Source organism: Molossus molossus, unplaced genomic scaffold (assembly GCF_014108415.1).
Source record: "Molossus molossus isolate mMolMol1 unplaced genomic scaffold, mMolMol1.p scaffold_m16_p_20, whole genome shotgun sequence".
NCBI lineage: Eukaryota > Metazoa > Chordata > Mammalia > Chiroptera > Molossidae > Molossus > Molossus molossus.
The window spans coordinates 25,278,145-25,301,209 of record NW_023425356.1 but is presented as its reverse complement, the minus strand read 5'-3'; the positions used below and the strand labels follow the sequence as shown (position 1 = coordinate 25,301,209).

At 50.7% G+C, this 23,065-nt stretch overlaps 1 long non-coding RNA gene across 3 annotated transcripts; it reads left to right on the top strand.

Annotated features, from left to right (window-relative positions):
* The first annotated feature begins 5,579 nt into the window (after positions 1-5,579).
* Positions 5,580-21,569, top strand: LOC118637808. 3 transcript variants are annotated; one of them, XR_004960959.1, is made up of 7 exons: positions 5,580-5,740; positions 8,731-8,802; positions 10,060-10,221; positions 12,483-12,619; positions 18,395-18,512; positions 20,593-20,653; positions 20,975-21,569. It is a non-coding gene; the product is annotated as an uncharacterized LOC118637808 (long non-coding RNA). The 3 variants fall into 3 exon arrangements; XR_004960960.1 differs by lacking the exon at positions 10,060-10,221; XR_004960958.1 differs by lacking the exons at positions 8,731-8,802; positions 10,060-10,221.
* Positions 21,570-23,065: the final 1,496 nt, after the last annotated feature.

Here is a 23,065-nt window from a genome sequence, read left to right as displayed (position 1 = left end):
GGAGAAAAGGAACGCTGGCCAAGCGTCACCTGTGTGTTCTCCTGTTCTCCACACCTCTCTACCCCACTCCCTGTCTCTTCTAGGGTTCAGCCAGACTTTGGTGTACCCCGACTGTAGTAAAACCTGTCCAGTCACTGATCATGGGAATGGAACAAGGTGGCTTAGGAGTGAAAGGTCACCCTGGGACCAGTTTTGAGAGAGAGAGAGAAGCACTGGGGATTCAGGGAACTCATTTGCCCTTCGCTCACAGGCTCCTGAGGGCAGAGGTGAAGTCCAGTTGCTGAGAGAGGTGGTTGCTTGCAGGAGGGAGCAGAGGTATCCGTCATGGCTGACGGAGGTGAGGAAGGAGAGAGGTGTGGGTCGGTGAATGAGTACTAGGGAGCGTGCACCCCTGTGAACAGGTGTATGGTGCTGCTGTGGGTATCTGTGGGGACGGAGACGTCCTCGCATCTGTCGTAGGGGACAGTTTGTGTGCGTGCACGCGAGCATGTCTGCCAGCACAGCACCCTCACACACTCATGCTTTGGCCCCTCAAGGAGACTATGTGCTGATAGCCAGCCCTTTACCATCTCTGTCACCTTGTTCTCACCATCCTGACTCCATAGGGGTCTTAGGCAAGTGAGTAGATTGTGGGTCCAAGGACAGAATTGGGAGCAGGCAGGGGAGACAATGCTCAGACAGGCTGGAGGAATCCTCAGGCCGGCCTTTCAGCAGGAGAAAAACACTCTCCTGGGGAGGGGAGCCGGGTATACCCAGAGACAAAATCTTCCGGATTATGTCTCCACACACCTCTAACCTCATCTGCCCATGTGGAGATTTAAATATATATTTTTTTTCACAGCTTCATCATTTTTTAATGCCAATTATTATTTTTATTTGTCAGTATTCCACAGACAATGCAAATATTCTTATAGCGAAAGAATAATGTGTGATAATGAGCACAATAGTGATACACTTATTAGACAGAATGAATATCTGAACCCACCTTCTTCTAAAGGCAGCTTTCATCTGTATTTTTAAGGCAAATTAACCTGATAATTAAAATAAAGAAAAAATGTACTTTTTATTTAATTACCTGAATATTTCAAGAGAGTGACCAAATGCCAAAGTGTATTTTGGGACCCAAATTATAAGTATCTGTCGAAAAGCTGCACCTGTGATCGTAATGTAGGCTCTGTTCTTCTATCCATGGGCCTCTTCAGGCACATAGACAACGGGTAGACATAAGGACTGGAGGGTTGGGGGTGGGGACGGGCACTGGCAAAGAATGCGGTCTCGGGGGCTGAGACATTCACAGACTCAGCTCAGCACCAGAGATTTGGCGTGCTTTCCTTCAGTCCCCCGGAATTTCCCTGGAAAGACTCGGGTAGGCTCTGCAGACCTCCACCCTGTACACTGCCACGGACTGTGCTGTGTGCTGGAAGCAGAGGGCTCTGGTCCGACTGATGCCTTTCTAGGGAGACTGAGGCTGGTGTGCCAAGCACAAGGGGGACCTAATGCACCTATTTTGCTACTTATAGGCCTGCTGTATCTGGTTCTAGATAGAAGGGTCTCTTCTGGTCAAAGGAACTGCCCAATAGTCATTCATACACAACACACGATAGACACAACTCTCCCCATTCCTCTCACGCACACCCATCATAGATCACACAGGACACATTTTGTCAGTACCCTTCCTCTCCACTCATAATTTGCTCAGTCTTCATGATAACAAACTTAGACTTTCAGAAACATACTTTTATTAATTCTTTGTAAAACATTTTTATTGATTGATTTGAGAGAGGAACATTGGTTTGTTGTTCCACTTATTTATGCATTCATTGGTTGATTCTTATATGTACCCTGACTGGGGATTGAGCCCCAAACCTTGGTGTGTCAGGATGACACTCTAACCAACTGACCTACCTGGCCAGTGCTATTAATTTTTTTTTAAATGTATCTTTAGCCTGGCCAGTGTGGCTCAGTGGTTGAACGTGGACCCATGCACCAAGAGGTTGCTGGTTTGATTCCTGATCAGGGCACATGCCCAAGTTGTGGGTCAGATCCCCAGTGGGGGGCATGCAGGAGGTGGCCAATCGATGTTCTCTCTCATCGATGTTTCTCTCTCCCTCCCTCTCACTTTCTCTCTCTCTAAAATCAATAAAGAAAAAAGTTTTTTAAATATATCTTTATTGTTGAAAATATTACAGATGTCCCTCCTTTTTCCCCCTATTGAACCCTTCTCCCTGCCCCCCCTTCACTGCACTGTTGTCTGTGTCCATTAATTATGCACATATGCATATAAGTTCTTTGGTTTATCTCGTCCTGCTCCCCACCCCTTTTTCTCTGTGGTCAGGGCTATTAATTATTATTTTGTTGTTGTTAATTCTCACCCAAGGATATTTTTCCATTGATATTTTTAGATAGAGTGGAAGAGAGGGAGGGAAAGAGAGAGAAAGAAACATCCATGTGAGAGAGACACATCAATTGGTTGCCTCCCACACTCACCCTGACTGGGCCAGGGCCAGGGATTGAACTTGCAGCCTAGGTATGTGCCCTTGACCAGAATCAAACCCATCGGAAGGCCAATGCTCTAATGCTCTAACCAGGGCAGGGCTATTAATTCTTTAATTACCAATCATCCACCATGTCTTAGGCATGTGTTAGATACCATAGATTTGAATATATATGAAATTGCCTCTGTCTTTGAAGGGCTGTCTCATTTGCTACCTGAAGTACTTCCATTTTTGAAACAAACCAATCCAGTGAACATGATGGTGGGCAGTTTTCTGCTTCTTTCATATTTTATCGCTCCATCTCCATTGGAATAAAGACCAGTGCCCTGCTCACCTTAATCCCTGAGCAGGAGTGGTGGGAGACTGTCAAGTTCACCCAGACAAAACCAGTTACTTCATCAGGAATCTGGGCAGAGAGGGGGATTCCATGCAGATGGTACCAGGACAATTTAGACTAATCTCCATTTTCTTTTCCTCGTTAAATTTGAACACTCTGTTTAGGCTGAGGTACCTCTGTAGAACTCAAAGCCATGGTAACAGACAGGGGGATCTAGTTCTCTATTGAGCTACTTGGGGAAATTTAGATATGTACCCATTTCTCTCCTGACCTTGGTTTTGAAGAAGTCCAGTTTAGTCTGAATTTGGCCAATAGTGGTGGATGTGGGGGTGGGTCTCCACTGGGCAAGGAAACTGCTCTGTCCTCCCCCTCCCCAACCAAAAATATGGCAGTGGCTGAAAGAGAAAGGAGGTTCATGCTGATGCCACCTGCCTCTTGCTGCACTGTCTGGATGGCCCAGGCCAGGGTATGGGGCCGTGGAAATAAGATTGGGCTCCCCAAAGTGCAGGAGAATTGGTTGGAAATTGGTGACAGAGAAGAAAGAGGACAATGTTAGCTAGCAGGACAGGCAGCTGTTTCCCACATACTGGCCCCAGCCTTCCAGGCACGGGGTCAGGGGAGGAAGAAAGGTCCACTTAAGGAGCTTTTAAGGAATGTGTGGGAGAGCAAATGGAGAAGTCTTTGCAGGAGAAGTTGGTGGTGTGTCAGGAGAAGTGTAGACACCATTTAGAATTGCTGGAATGTCTAGAGATTATTGGGTATCCTATAAAGGGTTGTGAGGTGGCATACTGAGAAATATTTGAAGTGGTTTGTAGGCACAAAGAGGAAAGGCAAAGGGGGCTTATAGTTGCTCTAGGGCCTGGTATGGGGGAGGCACTTAGGGAATGCATATAGTGGCATCCTAGTCAGATAGACCTACCTGTGAGAGCGTTTGGGGAGGTTTCTTCTTATCTGCAACTGTACTGGAGCCACAGGGACCCCAGTGCTCCCACAGTGTTCCGTTCTGAGCTGTAGCGGCACCTGGGAGGCTACAAGAGGAAACAAAGTAGGGAGTAGACACTCTTTCTCCTTCCCTCCCCACCGATGGCCCTGTGCTCCCAGTTCTGGGAGGGTGAAGAATTGACTCTGTGGATGCTTTTAAAAAACCTTTCCCTTGAGCAAGGATCCTGAGCAGCTGTGGAGGCTGACAGAGAGAAAAAGCTATGCCAACCACAGCCCTGAGAAGTCCTGGACTGGGGTAATTAGGCAGTCTGCTTCAGCTTCACGCTGCTATTCTGGTAGGGAAACACATGGTCCCTGGGCTCTATCCTATTTTGAAGTGTCCTCCACCTCACAACCATGAAGCAATTATTCAGACATTCTCCAGTCTTTGAGGGAAGCATCACATGAACCCCACTGGCTGTTGGCTTGCATCTAACCAAGGCAAATAGCATTCAGGCTCGGCTTTGTCCCAGGCTGAGAAGAGGTGGGACCCTGGGGGAAGGGGGGACTCTCTGGCCAAGCCTGATGGCCAAACCAGGGGTACCCTGGAGTGCACCCCTGTTGGTTCAAATATCCCTGGTGATAGGAATGGCCCAAATTAAGCTGACAGTCTCCAGGTTTCTAAATTGTAGGATTTTTAAAGAAAGGGGCCGAGTAGGGTCAAGGAGGTGTAGGTTAGCTCAGGACCAGGGATTCAAACTGCTCCCTGGCAGGCATAGCGGCTCAGCTAGGCGGCCACAGCCGGCTCTCTGAGAGTTCTGCCAGGACGCGAGAATCTGAACGCCGCCAGCGGGGCTTGCGTGTGCCACTCCGGGTTGAAACGCGGCATTATTCGGCTCTGATTCCCTCAGCCAGATGGGGAGCTAGCTGAGAGAAAGCGCGGAAGCTGAAACCTTGCTGGGGAGTGATCCTTCTCTCCTTTACCCCAGCTCTCCAGACACCAGGAGATGGAACAAGGGTGGGGTGCTCAGGCCTGATGGATGCAGGCGCATGGGGTAGAGGAAGGCAAGGAAGGCGCTAGCGAGGGCCTCCACGACTGAGTCAAAATCTGCAGGTGTGGCCCAAGCTAACGCCAGCTGAAATCCTCCAGCCTCTCCCACCTAGAACTTTGGTGCTGTGGACAGGTTCAAGAGATACTCCCGTTTCTGCACGATGAAAAAACGAGGCACTAGACTCCACGCCTCCCAACAGGAGCCCCAAACTTCCAGAATGCCTCACTCTTTTGGATTGGAAACCAACAAGAAAGGTTTCTGCCCGTCTTAAAAGATTAGGATCACAGTCTGGGAGGAACCAGAACCCGAGAAGCACAAAGAATATCCTAATAAGAGGATGCAGGTATGGATAGTCTCCAATTATTTAGTTGTCTTTTCCATCTTTAAGCTCTGGTCCTGGTGCAGTATACCTAGGGCCAAAATAGAAAATGTAGAACCTGCCAAAAGAGTGAGGTTGGGTATCAAAGCTACAAATGGCAATAGATTGGAGATGGCAGGCTGTTGTCAGGGATGAGTGAGGCAGCAGAGGTTGGGAATCAGCACACAGACGTAGTAGTTCCTCCCCGCCCCGCCCCCCACCCTATTCTCCCGGGGTGGGGCGCCCCAATTGCTCGCTCCGGCTCAAACAGGGAAGGGGGAGGGGTTGAGCCTGAGGGGCAACAAGGCGGTGACGTCAGACTTGGCGAAGCCAATCAGAGGATGGCCTAGGGAGGGAGCGTGAAAGGATGAATGAAAAGTCCGGAGCCGGAGCGCGCCGGGGCCAGAGCGGCGGCAGAGGCTGTGGCGGGAGCTGGGGAGGCTGAGATTCTGCTGGGCGCCTCCGCCCGGGCGCCTGCTGAGCCCTGGCACACAGGACCCAGGGCCGTGGCGCTCCGTGGGCGGGAAGGCCGGAAAGAACAGCACCTGAGAGCATGGATGGGCGCCTTGGGCTCGATGTAAGTGGCCTGGCTGACTCGGGGCCCGAGAGGGGAGAGCACCTCGGAATCCCTAGTGCCTGTCGGTCCGCCACGAAGGGCCGGCAGAGCCCCACACCTTCCTCGGGGCTCCTGGGATCTTCTGGAGGATTCTCGTTCCCGATCGAAACCCCTGCCCCCCCCCCCCCCTAGGGCATCTCTCACCTAGGACCCCCGGCCATTTTCACCGCTTTGGTTGATTTTTGGAGCTTTGGTACAACGCCGTTTTCCTGGAGAGTCCTGCAGGGCCTGGGACTCCGCGCACCTGCCTTGCCCGCCCCCCACTTTCCTTCCCGCACTCCATCTCGCGGGCGCTGTTCGGGCTCCCTTCCCGGATAGGGTCTGTGCCTTCTCCTCTCCTGGAGAGACTTGCTTGGGAGTCTCTGGGTCGCCTCCCACCTCACCCCCACTGGCTTCCCTCTCTCTGGGTTGCTCGGATTTCCCTGCTCCCTACTGGGGCGCCTCCGGAGTTTTACCCCTCACCCCCCATCCCCACCTCCGGGTTTCTCTGCCCGCTCCTCCTTTAGTCTACTGCTGAATCCAGCCCTTTTCCCTGCACGAGATCCGCTCTGCCTCCACTGCCTTCGCGAGTTGGAAGACTTGGGGGGGCCGGCCCCGCGCCTCCCACTACGACCCGGCGCAGAGGCTCGGGCTCCACCGAAGGCTAAGGCTCGGGCTGTCGGGTGCGCCTTGGATCTTCCAGAGGAGGGCAGTGGAACCCGGTGAGGTTTGGAGGCCTCGCTCGGTGCCTGCGGTCTTCCCGGGTGGCACGAAAGCCCGTGAGTCCCTCCTCCCTGGGACCAGCGGAACTCCCACTTCGGGCTCGAATGGGGAGCGGGAAACGCGGCGTCGGAAGCTTTGGGGTCCGGGTCCGGGGGCGATCCTCGAACTAAGGTGCCACCGGCCGTCGCGTCCTTTCCACGCCTTTTTCGGTCTCTGTCGTGTCTGTATCCCTGTATTTCTGAGTCTTTTGGTCTCGGACTCCGTTTCTCTCTCCGCCCCCCACCTCCATCCGTGTACCACCCCCCCACGGGCGGGCGGGCGAGAGGCTGCGTGGAAGAGGCGGCGGCGGCGGCGGCCAGGAGGCGGGGTTGGTTGTTATCTTTGGTTATCTAGCTGTATGAGTGGTGTGGAGTCTTCATAAAGCTAGATAACCGAAAGTAAAAATAACCCCATACACTGCGCAGAGGGGCACCCGGGGAAACGGTCGCGTGGGCGGGGGAGGGAGCTGGGGAGGCCTGAGAGGGTCTAATTCCGCGGGGACCTACGGGCCGGGCCGGAGGAGGCGACAAGAGGACCCCGCAAGCCTCAAGACCACACGGCTCCGGGTGATGTCCCACCCTCCGCGCAGGTGGGAGTCGCGGTTCCATTTTACTTTAGCCCGGTGCAGTGACTTCCCGCGCTGAGTTAGGAAGCAAGAAAGGAGCATGTGGCTCCCTCTTGGGCTGGGGCCTTTCCTGGTAGTCTGTGGACTGGGTCGCTGCTGCACCAAGGGAGGATCTGGATGCAGGGTTATTCAGGACAGGACCTGGGGCTCCTGGCCCAGGCCTCTCCCCTGGGTTCTGGTACAGTTTCCCGCAGGCTATCCACAGCTATTGCAGGCTTGGGAGCTGAGAAGGCTGGTCGTGGCTTTTATGGCTCTCTGAAGCTACATAGGTCTATCCAGCTTGGTTAGGAGCTGAGAGTGGCAAAGTGGAGCTAGGACTGAAGGTATCACGTGGGGGGTTGCTCAACAGGAGGACAGAGTGTCTGGGGAACGGTTTTTTTTGGCCCAGCCTGGATTCTGGGGCAATGAGTGCAGAGTATTTCTCAGCTTGCTTCCATATTCCTTCCTTCTTACAACCCAAGACCTGAGTCTGATGTCTTGAAAAGCTTCTCATGCCAGCCTTGTCTTTACTGACTGAAGGGTTGAGTTGGGGTCTTTCAGGACACACACACCCCCCCCCCGTCCATTCTCCCCGCCCCCCAAATCATCTCCAAGAGCAAATGGCCTTAAAGAGCTCAAACACAAAGGGATTTGTAGCTTAGTATTTATGCTGCCCAAAGAAAGCAAAGAATTAGAGATTAATCGGGGTCATTCCTAAAAGAATCCATTTATCTGGCCTGACCTAAATATTTTAAGCAAAAGAACGTTTAGGTGCAGTTGAGAGGAGCATGGTCTAGAGTCACTTGGTAAAACAGAAGTAAGTGTGGCCAAAGCTAGAAGTCGCTCCCTCTGTATGTGTTACCGCTCCCCATCCAGAACACAAGACAGGTCAGTAAGGAGTCAAAAGAGGGCAGGAGAACTGGACAAAATAACTTTGTACTGACTCCCAATTTTAGTGTAAACTTAAATTTTCCTCCCAGGAACTGATTTTAAAGATAGAAAAGTATTATTCAGTTTATATATTATGTGGGGAAAATATTGGGGAATCCAAGCTAAAACACTCGTGCTTCAGAGAACCTAGAGTATATGTTTTCTTCTTTCAGAGATTTGGAGGAAAGAGAGATTAATGGCCTCTTGCTTTTTCAGCTGTTTGGAATTTTGAGGGGTTTGGTTTATTTTAGGGAGACAGGATTAGGGAGAAAAGAAGCAGGTTTGGGGCAGGGACTGATAATCCTTAATACCACACCATACTTTCAGGAAACAGTGCTCTGCCTACATGCCTGTCTTTGATCCTCCAACGCTGTGAGGTAGCTGCTTTTAATCCCATTTTGCAGACTCAAATGAGTTGCTATGTCACTCGCTGGTTTTAAACCCAATGCTTTCCCCACTGCTTTACACTTGCTTGTGAGAGGATCTGGAGAGAGTAAGGTAGAGAGACTGAGATGAGGATTAGCTGAGGAGGGAGGGGGGAATCAGTGCACCGGGGAAGAGGGAAGGGCCATGCAGATGCAAGGCCTGGTGGTGACCATGGGCTGCAGGGAGTTAGCATCTGATGAGGAGAATTACCAAGAAAGATAAACCTTTTTTTTTTTCTCTCATATCTCAGGTTGGAAATGTGACCTTGAGAATCTGCTGAGGCTCATCCACATGAGACTTAGAACCTGCATTATTAAACACAGTGGGTTTATGTTATGATCATTGTGTCCCATTAGCACATTTGACTACAGGATCTCCAAAAGAGAACAGATAGCCTGAGGGAGCTGGTGGGTTGAGGGTTACTACAAAACCAGTGTTGCAGTGGAAAGGGGGAATAGAGGCCAGAAGGATGTGGGGGTTAGGGTTTGTTTCTGCCTCGTGTGTGCCTGCAGGTATATGGGAGGGTTTGTCAGAATGATGGGTGACTGTGCTTGTGAGCTGTGTGTGTCTGCGTATGAGGGTGAGACACTGCGTGGTGTGTAGCCTTGTGTGAGTTTGGATGTGTGCGATCCATGGAGGGCAGGAAGCTGCACTGTGAGTTAAAAATGCCTGGGTATGTACAGGTATAAATTCACTAGAGGAACAGACACTCTGGGATTGGTGAGGAGGGGTGCGGGTCTACCAAATGCAGATATTACAGCGACACAACTAAGTCCTGCCTTCCACCTCCCCAACTTTTATGCAAACTAGCACCTCCTCTAGTTAAATCCAAGATGGGAACTAATGATATGGGGTGCAGGAAAGCTGGGTTGAAAGGGGCTGGGAAGGGCCTCACCACTTACCAGTTAGGACATTTCTTCTGTCTGTGTCCAAGAATTTTTAGTTCTATTCTTCAGATTTTTGCAATATCCATCTATTCCTACTGGAAACCAAATTCTAAGTTGGTTTCTTCAACCATTTCGGTCTTGACCCTTCATCCCAATACCCAATTACTGAATTCTAAGTCTAGGAGTTCCAAGGGAATTTCTTCCTAAGTACCTGACTTAAGTTTTGCCTTATCACTCACACCCTCATCCTGGGACAAATTTTTCCCAATTCTAGACTTTGAAAGGGTCTTGTTGAAATGTCCTTCCACAGTCATCACAATCAGCGAGCCTGAGGAAAGACAAAAACAGAGCACATGTGATTGATTCAAGGTCTGTCTTCAGGGGCCATAATTTACACAGATCTCTGAGCCTCAGCTTGGATGTTTGTATAATGGGAATGAAAATGTATATATATGGGTTGATACATGGAGCAAATTAAGACTTCTAGATGGAAGATCTTATAACATGTTATGATACCCCTGGGTAGAGAGTAATTCTTAGACTGCAGAAGGGTTAATAAAGGCCACAGTTTGGAACAAGTCTTTGAAAGCATATGACTGATCTCAGAATGCCAAAAGGACAGCTCTTTGGCATATTCTTGACTGAGGAGCTCAAAGCATTTAAACTTGAGGAAGTTTCTCCTGGTTTTATAGCTTTGGGAGTCAAGGAAGGACACCTGGGACTTGTGTAGGCAGTGTCTGAAACCTGGGGAGAGGACAAACCGTCCTTGGGAAGCCTGTTAAGGGAAGAGGCTGAAGTCCACATGGCAGAATGACCGTTGTGTTTTTCTCCTCGATGGATCTTACCACTTGTCTGTAAGTTGGTAAACTAACTTATGTAGATAGAGAGATAAGACATGTGTAAATGACAATTTTGAGTTTATTCCATTAAGCTTCTAGAGTTACTAAAAACACAGTTTACTAAATTAAAGGACAAGTTAGGTAGTAGGTATAATAACAAACCAAATAAAGACCTTCCCATCAGCATGCAAATTTTTCTTTATTGCTGAGGGACTTTAAGAAAGGGTGCTTTCTCACCTCTAGCCTCCCAGTCCCTACCTTCCCCACTCCCACCTGGATTCCCAAGATTGGTAACCCACCAGAGCATCACTGGCCCCTCTGCATTCTTCATCTGGAAGTCCTTCTTGAAGTCTGCACTTTCCAAGGTTTGGGAGTTGGAATACTGATACTTATTTCTTTACCTCCTTCCCAACCTAATATTCTGGGGTCAGACTGACCTTTCCACCTTCTTTCCTTTTCTGTTGAGACCTCATAGATCTTGAGGTGTTATGGCACTCTCTCATACAGAAGCAGGGTATGCCAACTTCCCTAGGAGATGAGTGATTTTAGGTTAATGCTTTAAAATCATTGGAGGGAAAGAGGAGACAAAATTATAAAAACATTCCTAGAGCTTTGAGGGGAATGAGGAGCAGGGTTATAGAAGGTAAAAGTGAATGGGTACATAGTGAGATAGGAGAGAGGTGAGAGAAAAGGGGAACCCTTCCTTGACACCCAGGCTCTCCCAGGACTCAGAGTGATACCCCCCTCCTCCTGCCCTAATCCCCCATTAAGGCTGCACTGAATTTGTTATGACAGCAGCTGAAGGCAGCTGAATTGCTGTTTGCTGTGTCTGCTAATTGGGCTGAAGGGTTGGAAGCTGGACACTGAAAGAGACCATTGTTGCTGTTTACCTTCCACAACTGCCTCCCTGGGGACCTTCTGGGTGAAGGGGAACAGCATGCCCTCAGGGTCATTGCACCCATTCCCTGTCTCTGCACAGGGACTGGAGTGGGGGGACAGTTCATCTTATTGCCTTGGAGTAGTGTAAGCTTTCACAACACAGAAAAGGCAAGCCCACCACCTGAGTTGGTCTCCAGGCCAGCCACCGGCCAACGGGAGCTCTAGGAGAGGAGCCATGCTTGTCTTCTTCCCTATTCATTCCCTTCTTCAGGGGCCCTAGCTTTGCCTCTTCCTCTGCCTGATCAGGCTTAACCCCTGCACTTTTGAATTCTGCTTTCTTCCAAGACAATGATTCTCAATTTGGTTATGTACTAAAATCACCTGGGGAGCTTTTTAAAAATATATACTGATGTTTGGGCCCAGCCCCAGACAAATGAAATCAGAGTGGGAATGAAGCTGAGGCCTCAGTATCGTTTAAAAGCTCCCTCAGTGTTTCTAATGTGCAGCTAGGGTTAAGAACCACTGATATAAGCTTATCTCTCTGCCTGGGACACACACACGCACACACGCTTGTGCATATGCACACAGGTGCATATACACTCATGTCCTTTCCTATCTTTCCTACCCTTCCTCTCAAGCTCCTAATATCTATCATACTACCAGGCAGATTGTGTGTCTTTACCTGTGTATATTCCTCATCTTTATTACTAAATTCTTTGTATGAGCCTTAAAATTTAGGATGGAGTTTAGAGGTCTGTACCCTGTTAACTACCTCAACATGAGCTCTTCCCAGAGTTTCCATCACTTTTGTGCTCTTCCTTCCCCAAAGTAGTATTGACAACTTAGAGGTCTTCAGAGAGGAGAAACTGTTTTCAGGAGCACATCTGCTCCTTTCCTTACTGTTTCCAAATGTTTTTCTGCTTCTTCTCCGTTTAACTTCTCACCTGGGGTAGGTGGGTGGTGCCCCACCACCCTTTCACCCTCCCACCCTCTTTCGTCCACAAGTGTACCAGAGCCGCCTCCAGCACCACGGACAGCTCCTGGGCGGTGAGTGAGATGGCTGTGGCTGACCCCGCTGAGAGGGTTAGGAGGGAGTCCAGTCTGCATGGGCAGATATCAAAGACTCTAGCTTTTTTAATCTATAGGAATTGTTTTCAGGCAGCTTTGGATTCTCAGGGAGAGGAAAAGGCTGAGGGAAGTTGGCATTCCGTCTCCAGGAAATGGGGTTCGTCCACATTGGGGAATCTGAATGAGAGGGACTGCTCTGGCAGTAAGAGGATGAGAGTTAGATTTCACGAAGGAGTTAACCTAAGTTTATGTAAGATACAGAGTGAACCAATCAGGTAAAACTAAACTGAGCTTTAGATGTCATCAGCCCTATATCTCTCATTTTACAGATCCCAAGAGAGTGGAAGAGGTGTGACCAACTCTCCTGCCAATCCAGGTTCTGAATTCCAGCCTGGCCCACCCATTGTGTCTGATGCCTCCTTCAGGAGTCTCCCTGCTTGAGTTGGATGGAGCTGTCCTAAAGCTGGTAGGGAGAGTTCACAGGTTGCCCCCTTACAAAAAAGAGCAGGATGCATGTCTGGACATATGAGATGTCCACACAAGCCAGGAAGGGGTGCAACTGACCATTGTCTCTGTCTGAGGGGTTTTGAGGGGTTTGAAGGGAGAAGCACAGGAGAAGGCATACCTAGCAGTAGCTGGCAAGCTCACGAGAGAAAAGGCATAGGGGCAGCCATCTGCCAGGGCACAGAGGCCAGTGGATGGCCACAAGGAGTCTCCAGAGGCCAGCAAGAGTCATGCAAACTGGAACAGGGCCTGGGAAAGGCCCTTCTGTGTGCTCAGGCCTGCTCCCCCAACATCGTGAGCCTAGAAACAAAGGGTCCATTCTCTCTAGGATTTGATGGCGCCATCTCCGGCTGGCAGTGCCAGGTGGTGGGGGCACCAGGGGGTATCAATCTATTATCCCCCCCAACTCCTAGGTCCTCTGGGGCTGGATGTTGGGGAGGTGGGTGTTTCATGCTATGTTGCTGTGGCAACCACTCCAGCCCTCACCTTCCAAGGCATAAAGAGAGACAGCTTTTACCCCCCCCCCCCCCCAACTCCCAGGAAGAACCTGGGTCTGGTTGGGAATCTTCCCTTGGGAATCCTCTTTCTGATGAACAGCCATGGTGTGCATAAGCATCACCCTCTTTTCAGCAACTGGAGCTAAAGGTTGGGAGGCTGGTGCATCAGAGTCTCTGGGCAATGCTGTGCAAGTGAGCACAAATCCTTTGTATTTACTTCTCTCCTCCCAAGCTCTCCTGCCCCTTACCTATAGCCAAAGCCATCCTAGGCCTTCTCAGCTGAAGTGATGGGGCCTTGACCTATTCTTAGCCAGAAGTGAGGGATACCCCAATGCCCCCAGCAAGTCTCCAGGCTGTGGGAATGAAGAGAAGGGGGTCATTCCTGCCACCCTCCGTCTGCACCCTTCTGCCATAACTCATTAGGCATTCTGCCCCCTCCTTCCATCTCGTTAAGCCTTATTTGCATAGATTTGCATAATACAACTCATTTTCATTCCAGGAGGCTTGTTGTAGGAGCCAGGAAAAAGGGGGGGGGAGGGTGGAAGAGAAAAAAGGGGAGAGATTTTGTTTTCATCAAAGTGTTTGTGGAGTGGGGGGAGGTGGCAGGAAGAGGACAGAAAGAAAAACTCACACTACTTTCTTTCTTCCCTCTGCCCTCCCTCCCTCACCCAGACTCAAATGCCAGAAAGATGCCAAGGGGCCCACTTTTCTGTCCTTTTTTGTCTTGCTTCCTCCGGCCTTGGCTCCCCAGCCTGGCCCCCCACCTTGTTGGGCTCAGGCTTCAGAAGGAAGAAGGCAGGGGTAGGAGGCAAGGCTGTGGGAAAGGAAGCAGAGGAAGGCAGCATCTCAGGTGACTGGCGCCTGTAAAATGGCCATCTCTGACAGGTGTGGGCTGAGAGCCAGCCCTGGATGGTGGATGTGGATGGAAGTATGTTCATGAGAAGGACTTCCTGGCTCACCAGGAAGTTGAGTCTTCCTACAAGTGGAATTGGGAAGAGAGGTTGGGGAGAGGAGAAAGGAGGGAGAGATGGGAAATGGCAGCCCCAGAAGAGACGTGAACCTCACACAGGAAGGAGCAGGGGTGGTAGAGAGGCCTCTCTACTGTTTGGTTCCAGAGACGCCTTGGGAGGACTGTGCGAAATGTCAGAAATACTGGAGGAATCAGAACTGGGAGTATCAGCAGGAGGAGAGGAGGGGTAAGATGTGGACAGGCAGGATCACCTGCCAGTTTGAGGGCCTCTCTGGGGCCTGTGAAGGGCCGCTGTGTCCTGAAAGTTAGGCTCCAAGCCTTCCCTCCTCAGCCCAGAGTCTGGCTTCCATCTCAGCTCTGGGACTCTGCACCCTCTTGGCTCTCGCAGCCTCCTTGCTGGACGCAGTAGCCCTTGCTCAGGCCTGGTGAGCTCTGTGGAACGTTTCATACTGATATCCAGTCAGTCTTCTCCTTTGGTTATTCTCTTATATCCCTGATTATTCTCTGGGTTCTATTCATCCTGTCCTCTAGGCCAACTGCTTCTCCAGCCAAAAGTGTTCCCCAAGATTCAGCTATGAGTTTTTTTTCTCCCTCTTCTCACTCTCATTCACTGTTATCACTTCAGCCATCATTCCTGAAGGCTTCCTGGAGGGCCCAAAAGATAAGTGGAAAAGATACAGGGGATAGAGGGTAAGCAGGGGGCTGTCAATCTCAGGAGTCTGGGGAAGTGGGTGGTGGAGAGTAGAGAGCATGCTGGAAGGCAAGGAGGTGGAGAGAGCCTGGTGTGATAGGAAACCAGAGTGTCCAGCAAAAGGAGCCTGGGCTGGGAGGAGACAGGGAATAGAGGCAGAAGTTTCTTTATTAGGAGCCTATGTGCTCCACCGGGAAGGTTGGACTTGGGGGTAGTAGGAACTTAGCTGACATGCTCCGAGATGTTGGGTGCAGGGTGTGGCTGTGAGCAGCATATACCCACTCCCAGGAGGGACAAGGACACCCCCATCTAGCTGCCCGCTGAGCCCAACACCCAACCAGACACTTAACTGGCTCTCAGCTAGTTCAGAACAAATAAAGGAACCTGTGAAGAGCCTGGAAGCTACTTGAGGAGAGGTCTCTGCTTCTCCCACACTAGAATGGCACACACCACACACACGGGTTTGTGGGAACTCTGTGGAGAGGTGTAGAGAAGCCAAGATTGGTCCCCAGCACGGCGAGTCAGGACAGGAGATGGGCTACTAAGGACTGGAGTGAAGAACAGAGAAGTAGGTTCAGTCCTAGAAACTTCTGGAAGAGGGAGTGACAGAAGGGGGACGAGGTATCCACGGCTGGCCCAAGGCTCTGAGGGGATTCTTCCCAGAGAAAGGGGGTGAGAGGCTGGAGAGACAGCTGAGATGATGATCAGCCATGTTGCTGGGCACTGGGGTGGAATGTAAGTGGGGATGCTGGCTACTGCCCCAGGCCCAGCCTCTGCACAAAGACCTCTCTGAGTGGCCATGGAAGTGGCCCTGTCAGGTGAGGGGGCTTAGTTCCCAGGGGGACCATGGGGGGTGGAATGGAATGGGGTTGGAGGAGGGAAGGCCTGAGGGGTAGCCTCAAGCTTTAACCAGGAAGAAAAAAAAAGCTGAGACCCGGCCAAAGTCTTACAGGCATGGTGGAGGCATTCCCAGGACAGGCTCCTTTTCACGATCCAGTCAGAATCCACAGGTCCCCAGCAGCAAGCCCCTGCCTTCCGCTTCCCCATTTCTTGCCAGCTGAAACTCCCAATCCTGCCAGGCCTCCTCAGCCTTCCTTCCCCTGCCCACACACACCCTCCTGTGCTTCTGAGGCTGACTCCACTCTGAGTCATCATCCAGATGTAGGGACGGTTTCAGCTCCCCTCTCTCCTGTACAGGGCTCCCACTCCAGGGAGGCTGTGATGGAAGGGCAGACCGGAGCTAAAAAGGAGTCCCCAGCCCTGGCTGGGTGGCTCAGTTGGTTGGAGCATCCCATATACCACAGGGTTGCAGGTTTGATCCCCGGTGGGCTCGCTTACAGAATGCAACCAATCCATGTTTCTCTCTCACATCGATGCTTTTCTCTCCTCTTTTCCCCTCTAAATATATCCTTGGGTGAGGATTTAAAAAAACAAACAAACAAAAAAAAACCCTGGCCAGTTTGGCTCAGTGGTTGGAGTGTTAGCCTATGGACCAGAGAGTCCTGGGTTCGGTTCCCACTAGGGGCACGTAACCAAAAAAAAGAGTCCCAAGCTCCCTCAGTTTCCACACCCAATCTTGTCTTCCCTCAAAGAGACTTTTCCCCTGGCCTGGCCTGAGTCACTGATTGCTAACCTGAAGTGTGGACAGCCTTCTGCCCTGCCTCAGCCCCTTGCACGCTGTCCCTTCTAATACATGTTTGTGTTGTGGGCGCGGAAAGCAGTAGAATGGCAGCGGACAGCCTCAGCTTGCAGGTTGCTCACAGATTTGATAGAGGGTCTCTGTCCTCAGGAAGGACAACAAAACAAGGAGGTTTTGTTTTTTTCATTGATTTGAGAGAGAGAGAGAGGGAAACATCAATGTGAGTGAGAAATGTTGATCGGTTGCCTCCCACACGCGCTTGACCAGGGATCAAACCCCAACCTGGGCAGGTGCCCGGACCAGGAATCAAACCTGCATGGGATGATGCTCCAGCCAGCTGAGCCACACCAGCCAGGGCAAGGAGGTTTTCATTTTTGACTCAAATTAGACAGGTTGGTCAGGATACCAATTCTGGCTTTCCTCCCTCATTACTAACTTACTTCCACAGTTCTCCTGAGGGTCAAATGATAAATGAGAGTTTTGTAAGGCTATGTGCAGATGTCCAGTGTTGGTTTTATTTATTTATTTATTTATTTATTTTTTATTCTTGTTTTTTTATCCTCACCTGTGGACATTCCCCCCTCCCCTTTTTTTTTGTTCAGATAGAGTAGGAGGGAGAGAGAGGAAGAAAGAGAGAAACATCGACGTGAAAGGGACACATTGAGTGGCTGCTGCCCACACAACCCAACCAGGGTCAGGGACAAACTGCAACCATGATACATGCCCTTAGTGGGAACTGAACCCTGGACTCTCTGGACCACAGGCTGATGCTCTAACCGCTGAGCCAAACCGGCCAGGGCCAGTGTTAATTTTAAATGCTGAGGGACACAGAGGGGCCACTGCAGGTATGTGAGGACCATCAGGGAAGGCTTCCAGGGTTTGGAAATGAGGGCATGGACTGCTGGGTACAGCTCGCGGCTGTCTGAGAAGCATTACTGGGCACTGTGGACTGGCTGGAGCGCTCAAGCAGGCGAGCATCTTGCTGAGACTGGTTTGGGAGGCACATTTGTAACAACCAGGTGGTACACTCCTGACCACAGCTTCTTTCATCCTCAGGAAGAACCTTCCCCTGGCCCTGTGTAAATACTGTTCAGCAGTCCCGGGATGGGGGCAGGTGGGAGTGAAGCTCAGTTCTCCCCATCGCCCTAACCTGTTCCACTCCCTCTCTGCAGCTGGATCTCAGCTCACCAGGGCAGAACTGGCCATCGTAGTCTCCACCGAATGTGTGCAACATGCTATCTCCAAGCCTTGCCACTTGGGACCGTCTCAAGTCCCTGATCTTGTGGTTCCTCAGCATTGTCAGGAGTGAGCTAAAGCCAGACTTACTTAGACCCCTCAGCCCGAGGCCCAGGGAGACTTTGCCCAGGAGGGGGCTTTTGTCTCTAAGTGGTCATCCCTTGTTGTACAAGCGAGTTGGGAGGAAGAATGGTTTTGGCATCATCCCCTACAGGCAGCAGTGGAGCCTTTAGTTTGGAGGGAAGGAGCAGGCGGAGGCTGGCATATGGAGGAGAGCCCTGGGCAGAGGGGGCATGAGCGTCACCTGGCTGGGCTACCTTCTGTTGGGTTTATCCATCTGGCACCAGCTTGCTTCCTCACACTACCCCGCAACCAACCAGACTCCTGCCATTGCCAAAGTGATTGGCTGCCATGCTGTACTCAGGACACTACCTCATATCCGGATTTTCCCACAGGTTCTTGGAGCATGGCAGATAGGTCTTCAGGGATTTATCTCTTCCTCCCGATATTTAGCCAATAAAAATACATATTAATATATAATCTTTTTAAATAACCCAAATGGAGGCTTACTATATGTCGGGTTCTGTGCTAAATATTCCCTCTGTATTTTTTAATATGGAGAATAAAGCAATAATGACATAAAATTTAAGAGGTTCCCACCCAATTTCCTGTTTCTATGATAGACTTTTCCTCTCTCCAACCAGGGAATTCTATGATCTTGTTTATTCCTGTCCTGGGAAGTTCTTCCCAATGTCTAACCAAGATCTGTAATGCTGAAGCACCAGTTCTTTGACCCTTGGCTTGACAGAATAAATTTGAGAGGTAAGGAGGAAACTGCCACCCACCTTTAGTCACTTGTTTGGGTTTCCTGGACCCCAGCTGTTGGGATAGGGAAACTGAGATTTGGCTAGCTTGGTAAGAGGTCCAAGTGCCCCTTAAAGACTTGGGAGCCAAAGTCTAAAACCTTTTGTTTAGAGGAGAGTCGGTGTCACCAGATGCTTGGAAATTCCCCTTCCTTGCCCCATCCTCACCCAAAGAGGCAATAGCCAGAGACCCTTGGAAAGTGATAGTCTCCCAGGTTTTGGGGGTGTGGGGTGTACTTTGGAAGGCACACTGTGCCTCTTGCCATTGGGAGGTTCCAACGGGATCCCTGAGAGATCCTGGGATGGTGAGGATTTGCCCTCTTGGACTCAAGCAGAAGGTAGAGAATGGTCACCTTGACCTAGAGGCGCATCTGCAAGGGGCACTGAGCAAGGCCCAGCTTTGCTGAGGGAATCCAGAATGAGGAGCAGGTGGGGAGGAAAAGGCCATTCTCAACTGAGGAAGAGTGGGCTGGGAGGGAGGGGCTGGGGATAATTTATATCATTGTTCCCCATCCCACTTTCCCAGCCCCCACCTTCTTCCCAGACCCCTGCTACTGTACCGTTGCTAGGAGATGCTGGCTCTGTCTGGGGTGGGGCGGGTGGAACAGGTGGAAACTGTTCCATCTGGACTCCTCCTCCTCCTCCCAGGGGAAGGCCCTTCATAGACCTTCATCCACCACCCTTTCCCAGGCGCTGAAAGACACCAGTGTCTTCTGCTGTTCCCCCTCATCCAACCAACCTGGGGCCAGAAGGGCTCTCAGGTGGCCTGAGGATCTGCAGCAGGGAGAAGGAGCTGTGGAGGGAGAGGCAGACAGTTAGCTGGGGCACTGAGGAACAGCCCGCTCAGCTCAGGGCTTCTGGGAGCCAGCCCAGGCCCAGAAGAGGGCCAGGAAGAGTCAGAGGCACAGGCCTCAAGAAGCCCAGGTTTGAGGGAGACCAAGTCCTTACCTTTGGGGGAGTTTCCAGTATGAGTGAGGCAGACCTCCCATCCTTACCCCTCCATAGTATGGTCAAGGTCAAGGTTAGGGACCTGGCAAAGGTAGAGTTGGGGAGTGGGGGTGGGGACTGGGTAAAGGAAGGAGAAGGTGAGGCGGGGAAGAGGGAAGTAAGTTTGGAAAGTCTGAGAGTATGGGTGGGAGAAAGGTGATACAGATCTGAGCAGTGTTGGGCAGTATAGAGGCATGGCTAAGAACTCTTCCTCTTTCTGAAATTCTCTTCTCAGATTTTAAAGCCTTTTGGAGAAGTCAGCTCAGGTGAACTTTGGGGGCTTCCAAAGCTGCTTGCTCCCAACCCCGGATGGGGCAGGAAAGGAATTATTTCCCCACAGCTGACTTTTTTTTTTTTTTTTTTAATGTTTTACTGATTTTTTAGAGAGTTAGGGAAGAAAGGGAAAGAGAGAGAGATAGAAACATCCATGAGAGAGAAACATCGATGGGCTGCCTCCTGCACACCCCCTACTGGGGATCGAGCCTACAACCCGGGCATGTGCCCTGACCAGTAATTGAACTGGTGACCTCTTGGTGCATGGGTTGATGCTCAGCCACTGAGCCACACCAGCTGGGCCCCCACAGCTGACTTCTGATTTCTGTGCAGCCTCTACTGATTTTATCCTTTCCTAGGTACAGCTCCCCTAAACCCCAGGAAGGAAGGAACTGACCTTGATCAGGCACCCACTTACTTGTGTAAGCCCTTCCCTAGCCGTTACCTCAGTTAATCTTCCAAAAGGCCTGAAAACTCGGTGATATTGCCCCCATTTATAAAGGTGGAATCAAAGCCCCAAGAAACACATGTTGCCCAGAGTCACAGGACTAGTAAGTTGGGCCGGGCTTCCAATGGGGCTCTATGGATCCCAAAGCATGTGCTCTCGCCCTCCCTTCCTGTGCTGACTTCCAGGGGAACACACTCCACACACAATGGGAGGGACTGAGAAGAGAGGAGCAGATAGGCAGGGGGACTTCTCTACAAGTTCTCAGGGAAAGAAAGGGCCATGCTTCTTAGGTGCAGGGGTGGTCTGAGGGATGCTAAAACTCTCCTTGCAGGCTGAAGACAAGACTGAGGAAGAGGCCACAGGAGCTGTGGAAGTCACTCAAATCCTCCCAGGTTGGCCCCTGGCCAAGGGAAGCATGCTTCTGCCTTCCTGAAGCAGGTCCCCTTCTCTCACCTGCTTGGCATCCGAGTCTCCACCCTGGGCATCCCCTGTGCCTCATGGCCCTGAGTAGAGCACCCAGAAGAGGTGCCTAGAATCAGCCACTGTTCATGGTGGCCCTTTTGTCGGGGGGTCCTCCAACCCCTTCCCTTTCCTGATGGAGGGGAAGCCTTTCCAAGGCCTTTGGATGCTCCCTAGAGTTTTGTCCTCTGCCTCCTACTAAGTTCTCCATCCAAACAGAACATTTTCACTATTGACATTTTTTTTCTTTTCAGACCAAAAAGAAGAACCTACTTCACCCAGTTGGCCTGAGTTTCCTCTAAAAAGCCTTCCTGGATTGCCTGAAAGATGAGGCTAAATTCTAGCAAGTTGACTGCCTCCTTCGAGAAGTGTTTGAGCAGGACAGAAGTGGGGAGGCCCCAGCCTCCAGCCTGGGCAGCCCATTACACCTAGAGCCACCCGGGATAAGACTTGGCCTCACCCTTGCTCTGGTCCTGTCCCATCCTGGTTTCTCCTGTGTTGTCTGAGCTGAGATTCCTCTAGATGGAAGTTCCATCTCCTGTTTAATAAAGACTCTTGACTCCTGAACAACAGTACTAGTGGTAGTGGATGTGCCAGGGTTTGGAGGGGAGGGACTGAATGAGAGGAGGGCAATCCTGAGCTCCCTCCAAGAGACCAACACTAGAAGCCACATTGCAACAGAAGGGGGAGTGGTTGATTAAGACAGAACTCCCACGGTGGGGGGCCAAGGTGAACAGCTTCCCAAGGCCCCTGGGAAGGCCACCCATGATCTGGTGAGTCCCAACTCAAAGCAATGGGCTGATGCTCCCAGCCGACACGGCTTCTCAATACCATCCCAAGAACCAAGAGAATGGGGGAGGTGGGCTGCTCCCCAAGAGTGCCTGTGTGAGAGGTCACTGGGTGGGTGGGCGGGCGGGCCTCTGTCTCTTCCATGAGGGACTCTTCCTCAGATATGTCCTAAGTTTGAACACACCACAGAGAGAGTGTACCCCTGCACCACAGAGCCACCACTCCTGCTTCCTCCCTCTGTAGTGACAGAAGGGAATAAATACGTCTAGCAAGAGAAATTCAGGTTAGAGAGCAGGTAGAACTTTCCAAAAAGATCTTGGGAGGGAAGCTCAGCTGGTGTGGCTCAGTGGATTGAATCCTGTCCCATGGACTGAGAGGTCCCAGTTCTATTCCGGGGTTTAAGGCTTGATCCCCAGTAGGGGGCGTGCAGGAGACAGCTGAGCGATGTTTCCCACATTGTTTCTGTCTCTAAAAAATCAATAAAAACATTAAAAAAAAAAAAAGATCTTGGGAGGGAAGCTGAGGGGGCACGGGAACCACATCAAGAACAGGCTGGGACTGTGTTCTTGACCCCATTTCCCCTATAACACATCTGTATTCAACATGCTTCTCCAAGAGATAGACCTCTCAAGAGAGTTCCTGCTGGAAAGTGTCAGTAGAGTCCAGACCGCCTTCACTTTTTAAGCTCGCCATCCTCTTGCCCTGGCTAGTGTGGCTCAGTTGGTTGGGCGTCATCCTGTGCACCAAAGGTTGCCGGTTCAATTCTGCATATGGGCACATGCCCAGGTTGCAGGCTTAAACTTTGGTAGGGGACATGCAGGAGGCAGCTGATAGATGTTTCGCTCTCACATCAATGTTTTTCTCTTTCCCTCTCCCTCTCTCTCTGTAAAAAAATCAATAAAAAAATCTTTAAAAATAAAAAATAATAAAGAGTCCTTCCTTTTATCTAACCACAACCCCTCCATGAAACTCTAGTCTGAATCCTAGAATTTTTCGAAATAAAAAAGCTTATGCCCTGGTTGGTTTGGTTCAGTGGTTAGAGCTTCAGCCAGAGGACCAAAGAGTCTCAGGTTTGATTCCAGTCAAAGGCATGTACCTCGGTTGCAGTTAGGTCCCTGGCTCTGGTTGGGGTCATGCAGGAGGCAACCAATCAATGTGTCTCTCTCTCTGTCTCTCCCTCACACTCTATCTGAAGATGAATGGAAAAATATCTGCCCTGGCTGCTTTGGCTCAGCGATTAGAGCGTCAGCCTGCGGACCAGAGAGTCCTGGGTTCAGTTTCCACTAGGGGCACGTATCAAAAAAAAAAAGAAAGAAAGAAAAATATCCATGGGTGAGGATTTAAAAAAAAAAAAAAGCTTATGAAAATACACATGGTACAATCCTACCAGTACAAAAGGGAAAGTATGTCTCCCCATCCCTGTCTCCAGCCACTCACCTCTGTCCCTCAGTCTCAAGAGGCAACCACTGGTGCATGTGTCTTCCCTGAAATACTCCACATGCATTTAAGAATGTGTCTACAGCCCTGCCCGGTTTGGCTCAGCGGTTAGAGCGTCA